The sequence below is a fragment of the Equus asinus genome, chromosome 8, assembly GCF_041296235.1.
Source record: "Equus asinus isolate D_3611 breed Donkey chromosome 8, EquAss-T2T_v2, whole genome shotgun sequence".
NCBI classification, from domain to species: Eukaryota; Metazoa; Chordata; class Mammalia; order Perissodactyla; family Equidae; genus Equus; species Equus asinus.
The window spans coordinates 91,237,750-91,255,552 of record NC_091797.1 but is presented as its reverse complement, the minus strand read 5'-3'; the positions used below and the strand labels follow the sequence as shown (position 1 = coordinate 91,255,552).

Sequence of the window (17,803 nt, the reverse complement as noted above, 5' to 3'; positions counted from 1 at the left end):
AAACTCTTATCAGGAAACACAGGAGTAAATCTTTGTACCTTGAGTTAGGCAATGATTTCTTAAATATGATACCAAAAACACAAGTAACAAAAGAAAAAGATAAATTGGACTTCATCAAAATTAAAAAGTTTTGTGTGTCAAAGAACAGCATGAAGAAAATGAAAAGAAATCCCACATAATGGAGGAAAATATTTGCAAATCACATATCTAAAAAGAGACTTGTATGGAGAATATATAAAGAACTCTTATAACTCAATGACAAAAAGACAAATAACCCAATTAAAAAAATGGACAAAGTATTTGAATAGACATTTTTCAAAGAATATATGCAAATGGCCAATAAGCACATGAAAAGGTATGCAACATCGTTAGTCATCAGAGTAATGTAAATCAAAACCACAGTGAGATACCACTTCATACCTACCAGGATAGCTAGAGTAAAAAAGACAGTGACAAGTCTTGGTGAGGGTGTGGAAAAATTGGAGCCCTCATGCATTGCTGGTGGGAGTGTAAAGTGGTGCAGCCATTTTGGAAAACAGTTTGGCAGTTCTTTGGACTGCTAAGCATAAAGCTGCCATATGGCCCAGTAATTCTACTCTTAGGATATATACCCAAGAGAAATGAAAGTATTTGTCCACAAAAACACTTGTAAATGAATGTTCATAGTAGCATTTCATAATAGCCCAAAAGTGGAAACAACCCATAAGTGCATCAAGTAACTGTTGAGTGGATAAACAAAATGTGGTATAGTCATACAATGGAATATTATTCAGCCATAAAAAAAGAAGTACTAAAACATAATACAACATAGATGAACCTTGGAAACGTTATTCTGGGTGAAAGAAACCAGTCACAAAACATCACATATTGTATGATTCCACTTATGTAAAATATTTAGCATAGGCAAATCCATAGAGACAGAAAGTGAATTAGTACTTGCCAGGCACTTGGGGAGGCAGAGTGGAGAATGGCTGCTAATGGGTGTGGGACTTCTTTTTGGGATGATGGAAATATTAAAATTAAATTGTGGTGATAGTTACAAAACTCTGAATAAATCAAAACCACTGAACTGTCTACTTTAAATGGGTGAATTTTATGGTATGTGGCATGTATCTCATTAAACATATAAAAAAGAAAGTCAACTAGAAAATAAAAAGAATATCTAATTTTTTAAAATGCCATTAAAGATATTCTCCTAAAGTCTTTATTTGCCCCTCTCGCATTTTTGTTTTTGCTAGTACATAGTAATATGAGGAGGATTATACCTGTCATATAAGATTATCCTGTCATCTGAGGCTGTCTTATGGAGTGACAAACAAATTCAGAAGATAAAATAGTTAAAATAGAGTGTATATGTATAACCAATTTCAAGCATATGGAAAAATAGATTGAGTCCAATAATAAACCTTTATGTTCTCTCATTACTTTTATTTGATAATTATTAACATTTTGCCAATAATTGGATATACTTTGAGAAATAGTTAAGATGTTTAGAATGTCTTTAATTTTCTAAAATAAAATGTGTTCACTAAGCATTTATGTAGAGAACACCTGAAATTAAGATGGATGAGAAAGTTTCTGTGAATTAAAAAAATGTCATGTGAACATATTAAGATGTCTGAACTTTTGTTTGGAATAGTCAGGTCTGTAAGTGACAACAATCTTTAATGCAAGCATGTTATCCTTCATGTGCTTATGAGATTACTGTGCCAAATTGTAGAACAGAGGGAACTGTCGCCACTGTAAGACTTTGCCCATGACCTGTCCTCTACTAGGAGCTTAGTTCCTGATATTTCATTAGTGCAATTTGGTATTGAGGAGTGTATATTTAATAAGGCTAAGCACTTAGGTTGGGATAGTACCTTTTATTTTGGAGTTAACTGGTCACAATGTGGGTATATTTTCATTCCCTTCTCAGGAATTTGCATGTTACCAATATGATTTTGGAATTCAGGCACCGTTATTGGACATTTGGCCTTGTGTGTAGTTTCTTGTCATTGGGAAAAGTATATTACAGTGGATTGCACAATTTCCTGAAAGAGTATTAAAAACACTGTCACAATTGCTTTTGTTCTGTACGTAATGTTTTCGTATTGACTGCTGTCTTGGATCCTTATGGTTTTAGCTTATACAGAAACATGATTTTTGAAAGTTGCTTCACTGTCAAGCAGTGCTCTTCTTCAATTCATTACTTCCTAATCTCCACAAAGATTATGGAAACCTTTCATAAAAATTGTTCAGGAAATTGGCCATAAATTCCAAATATATTTTATAAAAAATAAAATTTTCATTAGGCGTATTTGGAAGAACTGTGTAAATTATAGAGTACTTGTGTGGAAGCAGTGTTCCTTCTATAAGTATAGTCTGTTGGTTTCAGATTAATATCACTAACCTGTTGTGTTTACTATGTGTCAGGCACTGTTCTAAATCCTTTATATATATTAACTCATTTAATCCTCACAACTACCGTATGAGGTAGGTACTATTGTTATTCTTGTTTTACACATGAGGAAACTGAGGTCCATTGAGGTTATTAAATAACTTGCTCAAGATCACACAGCTTGGAAGCCGAGTTGCCCTGGATTCTAGTTTAGCAGTCTAGATCTGGAGTCTACGTTCTTAACCATTGCACTAGACTATCTTTGATTTGAATGATCATTAAGCAAACAGTGATCAATTATAACTATCTTTTGCTATTGAATGTTAAACTTATTGCAGGAAAGCAATACAGGCAGTTCCTCTGGATATCGTGTTAAAATGTAGTTTTTATTGTGCACTTTATGGTTATGCTGCCACAGTATTCTGGAATTTGAGTTTCTATAATGATGATAGAGCAGAGAGACGAGTATTTGATGCTAAGTTTGTATCAAAAGATAAAATTAACTAAAATGTAAGCAGTTTAATTTTTTAAGTATTTAAAGTTACAAAACTGTTGTTAAACTAATACTTAATGTAGTACCTGCCATAAATGTTTCTTGAATGAATGATGGAACTTAAACCAGATAATGAAGAAAGATAGTAAAGATAATAAAGGAGTGATTTTAATTTCATGTACATCTCTGAAATAAAAAGAATTATAAAATAAAGAAAAGCACTGCTTGTATCTTCCTTATTTATTTATTTAAAGGTTTTTTTTTTTAAAGATTGGCACCTGAGCTAACATCTGTTGCCGATCTTCTTCTTCTTCTGCTTCTTCTTCTGCTGCTTCTTCTTCTCCTCCTCCCCCTCCTCCCTCCCCCTCCTCCTCCCCCTCCTCCCTCCCTCCTCCTCCCCCTCCCCCTCCTCCCTTTCTCTCTCTCTCTGCCCCCCCTTCCCTACCCCCAAAGCCCCCCAGTACATAGTTGCATATTCTAGTTGCAGGTCTTTCTGGTTGTGCTATGTGGGACGCCGCCTCAGCATGGCTTGCTGAGCGGTGCCATGTCCATGCCCAGAATCTGAACTAATGAAACCCTGTGCCACCGAAGTGGAGCGCACCAACCCAACTACTCAGCTATGGGGCTGGCCCTACCTTGTTTATTGATAAAGGTGTATCAGTCTTTACAGTGAAAATTAAAAGTTGTTAACTAAAGACAAAGCATATTGATACTGTAAGTCATTTGTTGATTGAGAATTTTAGTCCAAGGCCAGGTATGTGAAATAAATGTATAATTATAATTTCTTGAGAAAAGTTTTTGTTGTTGAAAAACAGTGGATTCCAGAAATTTATTCTTCATTTGTGTATTCTTCATTTGAATTTCCTGTGAGGCTAAAATATAGGTATTTACTTAATAAATATTAATTTTTGAGCTTATTTCTTATTCTTAAAGAGAATTGAAATAGCTGAATATCTGGAGATATTTTATCCTATTTTTTTATTTGCTTATTTATTTTTTATTGAGGTATTGGTTTGTAACATTATATAAACTTCAGGTATACGTCGTACTTCGATTTTTGTGTAGACTACATCATGTTCATCACCCAAGGACTAATTACCATCTGGCACTGTACACACGTGCCCTTTTACTCCTTTCACCCTTCCCCCTCCTCCCTTTCCCTCTGCTAGCCACTAATCTAATCTGTATATCTATGTGTTCGTTTGTCCTTGTTTTTGTTTTTTATCTTTCACATGTGAGTGAAATAATGATATTTGGCTTTCTCTAGAATTTGGCTTTCTCTGTCTGATGTTTTTCGCTTAGCATAATACCCTCAAGGTCCCTCCATATTGTAGCAAATGGCAAGACTTTATCTTTTTTTATGGCTGAATAGTATCCCACTGTGTATATGTGTGTATATATATATATATATATATATATATATATATGTATATATATCTATCACATCTTCTTTATCCATTCATCCATTGATGGGTGCTTAGATTGTTTCCAAGTCTTGGCTATCATGAATAATTCTACAATGAACATAGCAGTGCATATATCTTTTCGAATTAGTGTTATCATGTTCTTTGGATAAATACCTGGAAGTGGAATAGCTGGATCATATGGTAGTTGTACTCTTAATTTTTTTTTTTTTTTTTACTGAAGAATGTTTGCCCCAAGCTAACGTCTGTTGCCAGTCTTCCTCATCTTTTTGTATGTGAGTTGCAGCCACAGCATGGCCACTAACAGATGAGTGGTGTAGGTCCGTACCTGGGAACTGAACCCTGGGTGGCTGAAGCTGAGTGTGCCAAACTTAACCACTAGGCCACTGGGGCTGACCCTATTCTTAAGTTTTTGAGGAATCTCCATGTTGTTTTTTATAGTGGCTATGCCTATTTACATTCCTACCAGCAGTGTATGAAGGTTCCCTTTTCTCCAGATCCTCTCCAACACTTATTTCTTATCTTTTTGTTTATTAAGATTATGATAGTTAACAACCTTGTGAAATTACAGTTGTACATTATTATTAGTCACATTGTAGGTACAACACTTCACCCTTAGTGCCCTCCCCCACCCCCCCTTTCCCCTGGTAATCACCAATCAGTTCTCTTTGTCTATATGTTAGCTACCACCTATGAGTGGAGTCATGCAGAGTTCGTCTTTCTCTCTCTGGCTTATTTCACTCAACATAATACCCTCAAGGTCTGTCCATGTTGTTATGAATGGGACGACTTTGTCCTTTTTTATGGCTGAGTGGTATTCCATTGTATATACATACCATATCTTCTTTATCCAGTCATCAGTTGCTGGGCACTTAGGTTGGTTCCATGACTTGGCTATTGTGAATAATGCTGCAATGAACATAGGGGTGCATGGGACTTTTGGAATTGCTGATTTCAGGTTCTTAGGATAGATACCCAGTAATGGGATGGCTGGGTCATAGGTATTTCTATTCTTAACTTTTTGAGGAATCTCCATACTGTTTTCCATAGTGGCTGTACCAGTTTGCATTCCCACCAACAGTGTATGAGGGTTCCTTTTTCTCCACAGCCTCTCCAACATTTGTCATTCTTGGTTTTGGATATTTTTGCCATTCTAACAGGTGTAAGGTGATATCTTAGTATAGTTTTGATTTGCATTTCCCTGATGATTAGCGATGATGAGCATCTTTTCATGTGTCTATTGGCCATCCGTATATCTTCTTTGGAGAAATGTCCGTTCATGTCCCCTGCCCATTTTTTGATTGGGTTGTTTGATTTTTTGTTGTTGAGCTGTGTGAGTTCTTTATATATTATGGAGATTAACCCTTTGTCGGATAAATAACTTGTAAATATTTTTTCCCAATTAGTGGGCTATTTTTTTGTTTCAATCCTGTTTTCCCTTGCCTTGAGGAAGCTCTTTAGTCTGATGAAGTCCCGTTTGTTTATTTTTTCTATTGTTTCCCTCGTCTGAGGGGTTATGCTGTCCGAAAAGATTCTTTTGAAACTGATGTCAAAGAGTGTACTGCCTATATTCTATTCTAGAAGACTTATTGTTTCAGGCCTAATCTTTAGGTCTTTGATCCATTTTTTATTTCTTTTTAATAGTAGCCATTCTGACAGATGTGAGGTGATATATCATTATGGCTTTGATTTGCATTTCCCTAATAGTTAGTGACCTTGAACATCTTTTCATGTGCCTGTTGGCCACCTGTATATCTTCTTTGGAAAAATGTTCAGACCCTTGGCCCATTATTTAATTGAGTTTTGCTGTTGATGTTGTTGAGTTGTATGAATTCTTTATGTATTTTGGTTATTAACCCCTTATCAAATATATGATTTACCAATATCTTCTCCCACTTGTTAGGTTGTCATTTCATTTTGTTGAGGGTTTACTTTGCAGAAGCTTTTTAGTTTGATGTAGTCTCATTTGTTTATTTTTTCTTTTGTTTCCTTTGCCTGGGGAGACATGATATTAAAAAAGATACTGCTAAGACCAATGTTGAAGAGAGTACTGCCTATGTTTTCTTCTAGGAGTTTTATGGTTTCAGATCTTATGTTCAAGTCTTTAATCTATTTTGAGTTAATTTTTGTGTATGGTGCATGATAATGGTCTACTTTTATTTTTTGCATGTGGCTGTGCAGTTTTCCCAACAGCATTTATTGAAGAGACTTTCCTTTGTCCATTGTATGTTTTTGGCTTCTTCGTCAAAAATTAGCTGTTCAGAGATGTGTGGGTTTATTTCTGGGCTCTCAATTCTGTTCCATTGATCTGTGTGTCTGTTTTTGTGTCAGTATCACGCTGTTTTGATTACTACAGCTTTGTAGTATAATTTGACTTCAAGGAGTGTGATACCTCCAGCTTCTTTTTTCTCAGGATTATTTTGGCTATTTGTGGTCTTTTGTTGTTTGTACTCTATGTTTGAAGTCATGTCTATTTGTGAACTCAAAGCTATTTAGAGAAGAACTTTAAATTAAAGTTCTTTTTATTCTTTGTGAGGTGGGTTGTAAACAGGTTAGCAGATATAGAGAAATACGATTACTTTTCTACTTTACAGTACATTTTTATTTCTAGTTGAACTTAGAAGTGTAGAATGAATTCATGTGTTTACTAGTTAAAGTTTTTTCAAATGTGCTTGGTTTCCCACTATTGTCAAATTGATTTTACAGAGGGAGTTAAAGTGAATTTGTATCAATATGGTTCAAAAAATTAAAAAAATTTTTTTTCTTGTGTAGTGTTTTATTCCTTTTTGTACATAGTGACTTCAGATGCAGCAGTATTTTAACACTGTTTTTGTAATCCTGAACCCTTAATCATGACACTAAAAACACTATCATTGTGTTTAACAATACTGCAAGAAAGTAAAAAGTACTTTTATTTAATTTCCATTTATATGAAGTTTGTGTGTAAGACATGTATTTGTTATTAAGGATCAGAAACTCTTTTTAATTTTATATTCTCGCTCCAGGATATTTTTGAGCTTCAGTCAATAGAAATAGTAATTTTAAAAATAAGTTATACATATGTTTACCATGAATTAACTTCCTTCTGATTTTTGAGTGGGACAGTAGTGAAGGTAGTAGTTTTTATTTTGCAGTGTGGAGGATGATTTGATTGCCTGATTTTCTGCCATTTTATCCTATATTGTTCAGGGCACCAGAAGTGTGTTGCCAGTTTTGATGTTCTCAGCAGAGAGTCTTGAAAAATCACTCCATGTGTGAGAAAATGATTTTACATATAGCTACAAATCCAGATAGGAACTTTAAAAAGCATGAAGCTAGTTGTGTGCAACAAGTGTTGCTTTTCAAAGGCTGCCTTAAATTTATAGAGTAGGGGGCTGGCCCAGTGGAATATTAGTTAAGTTTGCATGCTCTGCTTTGGTGGCCAGGGTTCATCAGTGCGGATTCTGGGTGCAGACCTGTTCGCCACTTATGAAGCCATTCTGTGGCAGGCATCCCCCATATAAAATAGAGGAAGATGGGCACGAATGTTAGCTCAGAGCCAATCTTCCTCAGCAAAAAGAGGAGGATTGGGAGCAGATGTTAGGCCAGGGCTAATCTCCCTCAAAAAAAAAAATTTTAGAGAGTTGTGTATCATGGCATTGTAGCATATGTAGTGGTCAAAGGCATGGGATCCACACCTTGCTGTCCCATCTATAAAGTAAGAATACTACCGTTACATCCTTCACAGGGTTGTTGTGAGGATTAAATTAATTAACACATGTACACTATTTAAAACAGTTCTGGACATGTAGTAAGTGCTAAATAAAGTGTGGTTGTTTTTGTTATTATTATTACTCTTCCAGAGTATTGGGAGATGATTGTGTTGGATACAGACTGACGCCCTTGATTTTGATCCCCTGCTCAAAGTTGTAGATTATTGAACAGATAGTTATGGGACCTTAGAACAGAAAGTATTTTGCTGGTTAAGTTATCTCTTAGCTCCACATCTATGTGTTTATTCTGCTTTCTGATCCTGGGGGCTGCGACTCTGCAAGCCTCCTTTCTGCGTTGCCAACTGCTCCCTGTTTGGCTGGCAGATAGGGGGCAGTCAAGGGCTGGAGGAGGAGGGAGGGACTTGCTCTTCCTTTGCTTTCTGTGGCCTTCCTCTCTGCTGTTCCTGTGAATGCCACCCTAACAACACTTCTTCATTCCTTCAGCAGCAGTACCTTCCTGTAGCAGTTGCTGGATCCAGTTGGCAGTTTTTCAGCACTGGAGGACCAGTTTAATCAAGCTTCCTTCAGATACCACTAGTGCCAGGCAGCCAGCACCCCTCTTCAGAGGTCTGATCCCCGACCTGTGAGGCCTCTCCTCAGAAATCAGAGACACCAGCACCTGCTGAGCAGTGCCTTCTCCTCAGAAGTCTGAGTTTAAGTTCCCTGGACCCCTCCTCTAAGCTTCTGTTAGCCTAGTGTTGGGCATGGTAGCTACTTTCTGCAGTTGCTGTCTGTATGATTCCTTAGAGGTCTCTTTTTTCCCCTTCAGCTCTTTACCTAAAAACTTCATACTAAGTTAACAAATCTTATATTAGGTTCTATCTGTTCAAATAACGGGTATGGGTCCTGTCTTCTGATTGAATCTTGACTGCTCTAGAGGCCATAAGGACTAGTAGCCAACAGGGATGTGCTTGTTTTTGTTGCCACTTTTTTTGTTTTTAGGTAATTCTAAGATGACACAGTGTATCTTGACTTTCCCAAATAATTTTATAAAGTATCCCTTGAGAATCTTATGGAAAACATGAATCTTGTAGATTTACCGTTAATAAAGTTGTTGAATTAGACAATCATAGAGTTGATAGAAACCTGCAAGAAGTCTGTACCAAAATACAAGGCCCTATTTTTTTTTATTTAGTCTTAGTGAATAATACTATTTCTTGGATGAAGACATGAGACCTTTCACAAATATGAGATGGATAGATAATACACTGAAAGAATTAGGATTCAAAGAGACATTGATATACTAGAACAGTAAGATAAAGATAATTCTTTAATCTTGAGGGGAGGGACCATGTCTATTTTCTTTTCTTTTTTTATGTCCAATCCTTAGTAAATGCTTGGCACAGAGTATGTGCACAATAATTGAATATATTGATAAATCAAGGCAAAATTAATCAATTATAAGTGAGGTTCTGCGTTTAGGTTCAAATACATATGAACAGACCTTACATATGAGTATTTGTGGGAAAAAGTTTTGGGTTATCTGTAAGCTCAACATAAACTGACTATATTCAGTCACTAAGAAGCTAATGAATGCAGTCTTAGTATTTATTAATGAACATATGTAGTGTTATAGTCTTAGAAAGCTGCTGTTGCTTCTCCTCCATTCTGAGTTTGAGTCCAGTTTTAAGAATCATATTTTTAGAGGAACATATTAGTTAACTAGAGAGCATCCTAAAAGTGATTAGGTCACGTGATGAACATTTGAGGGAATTTGAGGTGTTTAGAGAGGAAACATCATTTCCTACTCCTCACCTAAAGATTTACTGGTCCACTGGGAATGGTTGAAGTGACAAATTTGTGATAACTTCTTAAAGGATGTGCTAAGAAAACACCTCACAGTGAGGGAAGGGAAAGGAAGAACTAGGCATAATTTTTTTTCAGCCCCTGAGCAGTTCCTGACTAGGCCGTTAGCAGGGTCTCAGTTCTGGGAAGGCATAAGCTGGCTTGGGTGTACATGGTCCTTAATTAAGGACTTGCTGGATTGCTGCTTTTCAGCCCTTACAAGTTACTGAGGGCACTTGGGCTTTTAAATGGGGATGTGATGGGAGAGCTACAGCTTATCAAATAGAAATGAGCAGGCACACTAACTTGTCTAACCAGCCCCTCTATAATGTACTCATTAATTCTCCTCTCCCCTGCTTTGCTCTTTCTCCCAAGTGAAAAGGACAAGTTGCAAGGATAGAAGTTCAGCACACAACAGTCCTAAGCCACAGGAGCATACCAGAGATGTGGGAGTTGTGTACAATATCTGAAGGTAGAACCTGCTGGCCTACAGCGGGGCGCAAAACTCAGACCAATTGGTGGAAGTGTTAGGGAGGCAGGTTTAGGCTAATGAAAAAAGAAACCTTTCTGGACAGCAAATAATAGGAAGTTGTATTTTCTGCTGTGGGCTTGGATTGTAGGTGTTCTGTGCTGTACTCTGAAGGCATATTTTTACAATAGGGATCAAATGGGCAATGGTAAAGATGCTGTCAGTTTCCTTTTTTGCAATATTGAGATGCTTAACTTGGTGTCTCATCTGATTGAAGGACCATCCTGCTGACCTACAGAACAGGTTGAGGGGGTACCCTTGAGGTCAAAACTGGTATTTTCTGAAAAAACATTTGTCCGTTTCAGCCGTGGAACAAATGATAATCTCAAAGTTCTGCAATATAAAGACCGGCTAAGAAGATTTTGGCTTGAAAAATTTCTAAGCAGACATCTGCATTAACTGTAGACCAAAATCTCACAAATGTTTCAATGGACTTTTAGTTCTGTGCATCATAACTTCCCTTTGAACTTTCCAGGTAAGAGTGTTGTAAAATGTTCCCTTAAATAACCAATAAATAGACCAGGATTATTGAGGTTTTGAATATAAACCTATTACATTTTGAAAGATGTCTGGCAAAAACAATAGAATAGTTGCTATTAAGACATTATTTCTGGTAACAATTAGATAGGAGAATTGATTAACCAGCATAACCCTTTCTTCTCTGTAGCAAGGAGAATTCTACCAGATGACTCCTTCCTACTGTTTTGTGGACTCCGAAGGCGGTCCATGGTTCAATTTACGTGTATACCAAGAATTATCTGTAGACTGAGTAAATAAAATAACTTGTTTGCATACGTGCTTCTGTTTTTTCAAATATGTATAGATACTGTTTTGATTCACGAAATATAGATGTATTTAAAGGCAATACTGAATTCAGGATAGACTTTACTGTTTATTTGTATTTTCTCAATTAGCTGTCTTAAGATATTCAATTCAGAGATCAGAAAAAGGTTTTGATGCTTAAAAGGGATCAAGAGACTAGAAATTATTGACAATTATTGATCTATATCAGAAGTTGGCAAATTTTTTCTATAAAGGGCCAGTAAATATTTTTAGATAGTAAATATTTCAGGCTTTGTGGGCTATACAGTCTCTGTTGCAACTTTAAACTCTGCCGTTGTAGCACAAAAACAGCCATCGACAATATATGAACAAATGGGTGTGGCTGTGTTCCAATAAAACTTTATTTCCAAAGACAGGCAGTGGGCTGGATTTGACTCACATGCTGGTTTGCCTATACATGTGCGGTACTTTGAATTATCCTCAGAATTGCTTGTAATATTTTACTGGTTTAGTCATCAGTTATTAAGGTAAATAAAGTCTTTGTTGTGTGTTTATTTTATATTTGTCTGAGAGTCATGATTTTACCTTTAGGAAAACAGATATTTTAAGAGGAACAGGTCACTTAATAGTTTTTATTTACTGGTTCACCTCTCGCAAAATGCCCGTCAAAGAAGGAGAGTATGAACGTACCAGTAAGTTCGGGGATTACTAATCCTCAGGAATTTCCATTATTTGTCATAATTGCTGAAAAATAATGTTTAAAAAATTTTATGGTATGTGATAGTATAAATTATTCATGCTTATGTGTTAAATGTTTAAGTTGCATGTATTTGTAACTTGGTTGAATTTGAAATTTTAATAATTAATTTGACCTTGGGTATTTTGAATAGCCTTTGTTTTGAGTAAACAAGCCAAATCATTTTCCACACTAGCCTTGAAAGAAGGGAATTGGTTGGTTACCTAATAAAATGGTATCGACTTATTTGTAACTGTCTCAAGTGAAAAGAACATTGTAGAAATACAAAGTTATGAATATCAGATTTATGTTGTAGTAAATCTCCAAATCAGAGTTTTTATTGAATGGTTCGTGGTCTAGATTCTATTATTCACTGGCATGAAACTATAGGAATTAACAAGTAAATGCAATTTGGGGCTGATTGACAGGGACTTTCTTAAAACAAACAAAACCTCAACAGGTTACAAAATCTATAAACTGACAAATGGAATGTTTTTAAATGAGCAAAAGTAATTTTGGATATAGTTCTAGCATGGCTTATTCAGTTTGCAGGAAAAAGGCCTAAATAGACTTTTAGCATTTCCCAAACTTTGTAGGGACAAAGTTCTGCCAGATCTTAATAGGTATTCTGGGACATGAATAAAATGTTATGTTTTCAAGTAATTCTGGAAGGAAGGGTAAGAGCACGGACTCCCAGACTGCCTGGGTTTGAATCAGCTCCACCGCTTATTAGCTTATTATTTTCACACTCTCCCTTTTTGTTAGGTTATTTAACCTTTCTGTGCATCATTTTTTCATTTAAAAATGGGGAAAATAATAGTACCTACTTCGTAGGGTTTTGTGAAGATGAAACGAGTTAACACATGTGGCACTTAGAATAGTGCCAGGCACATATTAAGTCCTCAATAATTTGTCTTATTTGGAAAGACTGTATATTCTCTCTCTTTCTTGGAAACTAACAAAATACATTAGCATGTTAAAGGTTCTAAGGAAGGCTTACGGTAGGCAAATCTGCTTTCTTCCAAACTATTTGAAAGTATTGGCAACTGTTGTTCTAGAATCAGCTAAAAGAGGTTTCAAATCTTAATAAATTTTTCAAAGATCCGAGTGAGGAATTTTCCCCAAATTATTTACATTAGTTTCCCCCAAATTGCTTGACAGTGGAATACCTTTTCAAGGACGCCTTTTAAGATCATTTCAAGGAAGAGTTTGGGAAGTGTTCACTTATTTGCGCTAAGGACTGGGAATTTATTGTAAGGATAGAGAGCTGATGGCCTCTCGTGGTGTATCTGGCACTCTCTTTGACTCTTGTGTTAGCTGCTGCTGCTTCTTTTTTTTTTTTTTGAAGATTGACACCTGTGCTAACATCTGTTGCCAATCTTTTTTTTTTCTTCTCCTCAAAGCCCCCCGGTACATAGTTGTATATTCTAGTTGTGAGTGTCTCTGGTTGTGCTATGTGGGATGCTGCCTCAACATGACCTGATGAGTGGTGCCATGTCCGCACCCGGGATCCAAACCAGTGAAACCCTGGGCCACTGAAGTGGAGCGTGCAAACTTAACCACTCAGCCACGGGGCTGGCCCACTTGTATTAGCTTCTTAAAGTATCTTTATGATAGCCAACAAAGCTCTAAATTATCTCTATGCAGTAGAACTTTCTATGAAGAGGGAAATGTTCTATATCTACATTGACTAATCTAGTAGCCACTAGCTACCATGTGTGGCTGTTGAGTACTTGCTCTGTGGCTAGTACATTTGAGGAACTGCATCTTTAATTTTATTTAATTTTAATTAAGTAAAATAAAAATTTAAACAGCCACATATGGCTGGTGACTACTGTATTGGATAGTGCAGCTCTAAATGGTTTGCGTCCTAGTTACCTCTGTGACCTTACATGCTTTCACTTTTCACCCTGTTCTTAGCTACACTGGCCTTTTTGCTGTTTCTCAAACATGCCTGGCCCATATTGCCTTTATTTTGTTTCCTCTAGGTGCTGTGGGGGATCAGAATTGGCCACCCCAAAATGTATCTCTTTGCCTTGATTAATTTTAAGAACAAAAGACTCTGAAAGAAACTTTGACCTTCCCCCTAACTGCCTAAAACAATTTAAGATAAAAGGCCTGTCCCCAGGACAGGCCATCACTGTAGATAACTCTGGGTAGAGTTTGAGGGTCCTTGCTAAGCCCATCCTTATCAGAGTTCTGTCTACCATACGTTTGCTTTGCCATCTCCATGTGAACTGCCTTCCTCCCCTTTGAAGCCCCAAACCACTACCCCCAACATCCTCCTTTGTCTTCAGTAGAAGTTGATATTTAAGGTGACAACTTCAGCCATTTTGGCTGAGTTGCTCAGTTTTCCTGGGTTTCTCTCATGTATACACCTTATAAAGCTTTGTTTGATTTTCTCCCATTGTTCTGTCTCATGTCAGTTTGTATACCAGCCAGAAGGACCTAGAGAGTAGAGGGATTCTCTTCCTCTCCTACAATACCTAATTCCATATCTATTTCCGTGGCCAATTTCTTTGCCTTCTGATTTGTCAGTCTTTGATCTAGAGGATCCTTGTTGGAGTCACTGATCTTATCAGTTGTGGCCTGGCAGGAGGATTTTTTCCCCTCTAGAAGCACAGAGCTTTACAAGGCATGAAGAGCTGCCTGAGTCACAGATGGAGCCAGTGTTTTTTTGGCAAGCAGCTTATACTGTTATTCATTATATACAGATTTTATCTCCAATGCCTATGAGAGTGCCTGACACATAATGGATAATATTACTATGTTCTAGCTAAGAAATCTTTGCCTGGGGCTGGCCCGGTGGCGCAGTGGTTAAGTGTGCACGTTCTGCTTTGGTGGCCTGGGGTTCGGATCCCGGGTGCCAACATGGCACCGCTCATCAAGCCATGCTGTGGCAGGTGTCCCACATATAGAGTAGAGGAAGATGGGCACAGATGTTAGCTCAGGGCCAGTCTTCCTCAGCAAAAAGAGGAGGATTGGCAGTAGTTACCTCAGGGCTGATTGTCCTCAAAAAGAAAAAAAAAAAAAGAAATCTTTGCCTAACCTAAATTCACAAAGCTTTTGCTCTGTTTTCTTCTAGGAGTTTTAGTTCTTATATTTTAATGTTTCTTTTTTCTTCTGTTTTTTTTTGGATTAATCAAAAATTTTTATCATCTTTCTATTAAATTGTTAGTTATACAGTTTTTTACTCTTTATTTATGCTTCCCTTAGTGATTATGACATGCATCCTTGACATAAATGGTCTAATAAAGTTAATATTTTCATCACTTAGCCCTTCCTCTAGGCTCGTGCAGCTCTGGGCCAGGGTGCAAAGGCTGGTTTTTAACTCCCTTTTGTCTTCTCAGCTAGACACCCTTAGAAAGTGAACAGATTCTACAGCTATGCATGGGTGCCCTGATATATAAAAGTAAGATATGTTCTGTTTTCAGAATGATTTTTTTTCATATTTTGAAAAAAGCCCGTATATACATATAGTAAAATATCAGACAGTACAAAATTCAAAAGTTGGTCTTCCTCCTACCTCTACCTTCCAGTCCTCAAACAGCTCTTGTGAGACAGTTACTCTACCAGTTTATATATTGTTGCTGACATAATTAATCCATGTACATTTAAACATGTAAGCGTATGTCCATGTGTTACCGAACCAGGTTCGTTTTTTGCCCACCACCCAGAAAGCCAAACACCAAGACGACGAGATTTGCAGCCGAGAGAGTTTACTCACAAGGCAGCCACGTGAGGAAGTGAGGAAGTGAGAGCATGAGCCTCAAATTCACTTCTCTGAAAATAAGGACTCAGGGATATTTATGGGATAGGGGGCAGGATGGTCTGAAATGTGGGGGTAGGTGATTGGAGGTGAGGAGAGGTGAGGTAATTGATGATCTGCGCAAGCGTAGTCAGACTCCATGCCTCTTCATAGGACCCATGTTCACAAAATGGTGGCGTTAGCATGATCTGAGTGTGGAGTTTTTAGCCTCTTGACGTCAAGACGTCGCCTATTGGACATCTGTGTGGGCCCAGTTGATGGGTTGGTGGTCTCAACTGGCCTGAAGTGGACAAGGAGTTCTAATTCCTGAAAAACAGCTCATATACCCATCACCATGGAGACCCAGGCTCCAGGGAGACGTTATCTATAGGAGACTACTGGGAGTCAGATAGCATATTGCCTATAGCAGCACAACAGATAGCAGCACAGTTAACGATGAGTGGGTTAAACAGCTAAAAGCTATAATCAGTAATTGCAAAAAGGAAAAAAACTTTAGTACCTAGCTACTTAATCATCAATGGCTAACTCTCTGCCGGTTTCACATGTATGCATTATTTCCTTCCCCCTTTTTCATGGAAGATAACATATTGCATATCTCTATTCTGCATCTTGATTTTTTTTCTATCTTTCCATGTCACTATATAAAATCTGCCTCATTCTTTTGGCTGGATTTATAGTATCAATTTTATGGATCTATTAAAACTAATTTATCTGTTTTCCTGCTGTGTAACATTTAGGTTATTTCTAACCTCATGCTAATGCAAATGATGCTGTTATGAATATCCTTATATATATGACTTTGTTTACATAGATAAATGTATCTGTAGGATAAATTACCAGAAGTGGAAAAAAATTCTAGAATTCAAAGTATATGTACTTTTTACATTTTTATAGATATTCCCAAATTGTTTTATAAAGAAATTATATCAGTTTATACTTCCACCAATAATGTATGGGTTAACTTTTTCCTTATTCCCTTACCATTAAAGTGTGCTGATAATTTTTTTCCCATTAGTTTGAGAAGTGAAAAATCATATCTTGAGGTTTAATTTTCTTTTAAAGTAACTGAAGTCACACATTTAAACAATTGTGCCTAAAAGCCATATAGATTTCCTTTCTCATGATCTATCTTTGCATATTCTTTGTTCATTTTTTCTGTTGGGTTGTTTTCTTTCTTACTGATTTGTAGGAGATTTTTATATAGTAAGAAAATTAGCCTTTTATCATGTGTTTCAAATAGTTTTTTACTGATTTGTTTTTCATCTTCTTGCTTTTTTAAATCTGTTTTTTCCATGCCGATATTTAAAATTTTTATGATGTCAAATTTACCAGTCTTTTCTGTTATGTTTTTAGGTTTTGTGTTGTACTTAGGCCTTCTTCAGTTAACATGATAAAAAATTCTTCTGTTTCATTTTAATAATTTAATAATTTTATTTGAAACATTTAATTCTTTAATTCACCTATAATTTTTTTGATATAAAAGATGATAAGTATTTTTCTATATCACTTGAATAATCAAGATCTATAGAGGCCAGCCTGGTGGCACAGTGGTTAAGTTTGCATGTTCCGCTTTGGTGGCCTGGGGTTTGCTGGTTCGGATCCTGGGTGTAGACCTATACACTGCTTGTCAAGCCATGCTGTGGCAGGCATCCCACACATAAAGTAGAGGAAGATGGACATGGATGTTAGCTCAGGGCCAGTCTTCCTCAGCAAAAGGAGGAGGATTGGTGGCAGATGTTAGCTCAGGGCCAATCTTCCTCAAAAGAAAAGAAAAATCTATGATAGGGCTGGCACTATGTTGAGTAATTCTATGTGGCCAAATATTCTGAGCCCGTTTGGTCCATATGTTATTGACATTCCCACTACCCTTTTAAGTTGAGTTTGTCAGAGATTCAGAGGAAAATATCAACAATATTAATATATGTTGATATCCTTAAACTGTATGTGTATGAAATATATGAGGGAAGAAAGAATATCATAATCAGTCTAATTAAATGAGTAATTCAATATTTTATTTTTCTTTATCTGCTTAAGTAAAACTATTCACTCTAATTAATAGTTGCTGAATTTGACATGGCCAGTTATGCCAAGTACTATATATATATATAATCTGAGAAATACATGCAGAAGTCTTTTTTTCCTCTCGGTCATG

At 36.6% G+C, this 17,803-nt stretch overlaps 1 protein-coding gene across 2 annotated transcripts in view; it reads left to right on the top strand.

The window, feature by feature from the left end:
* TTC28 (tetratricopeptide repeat domain 28) overlaps positions 1 to 17,803 on the top strand; it is a 597,782-nt gene that overhangs the window by 9,326 nt on the left and 570,653 nt on the right. The gene's annotated exons all lie outside the window — the stretch shown is intronic.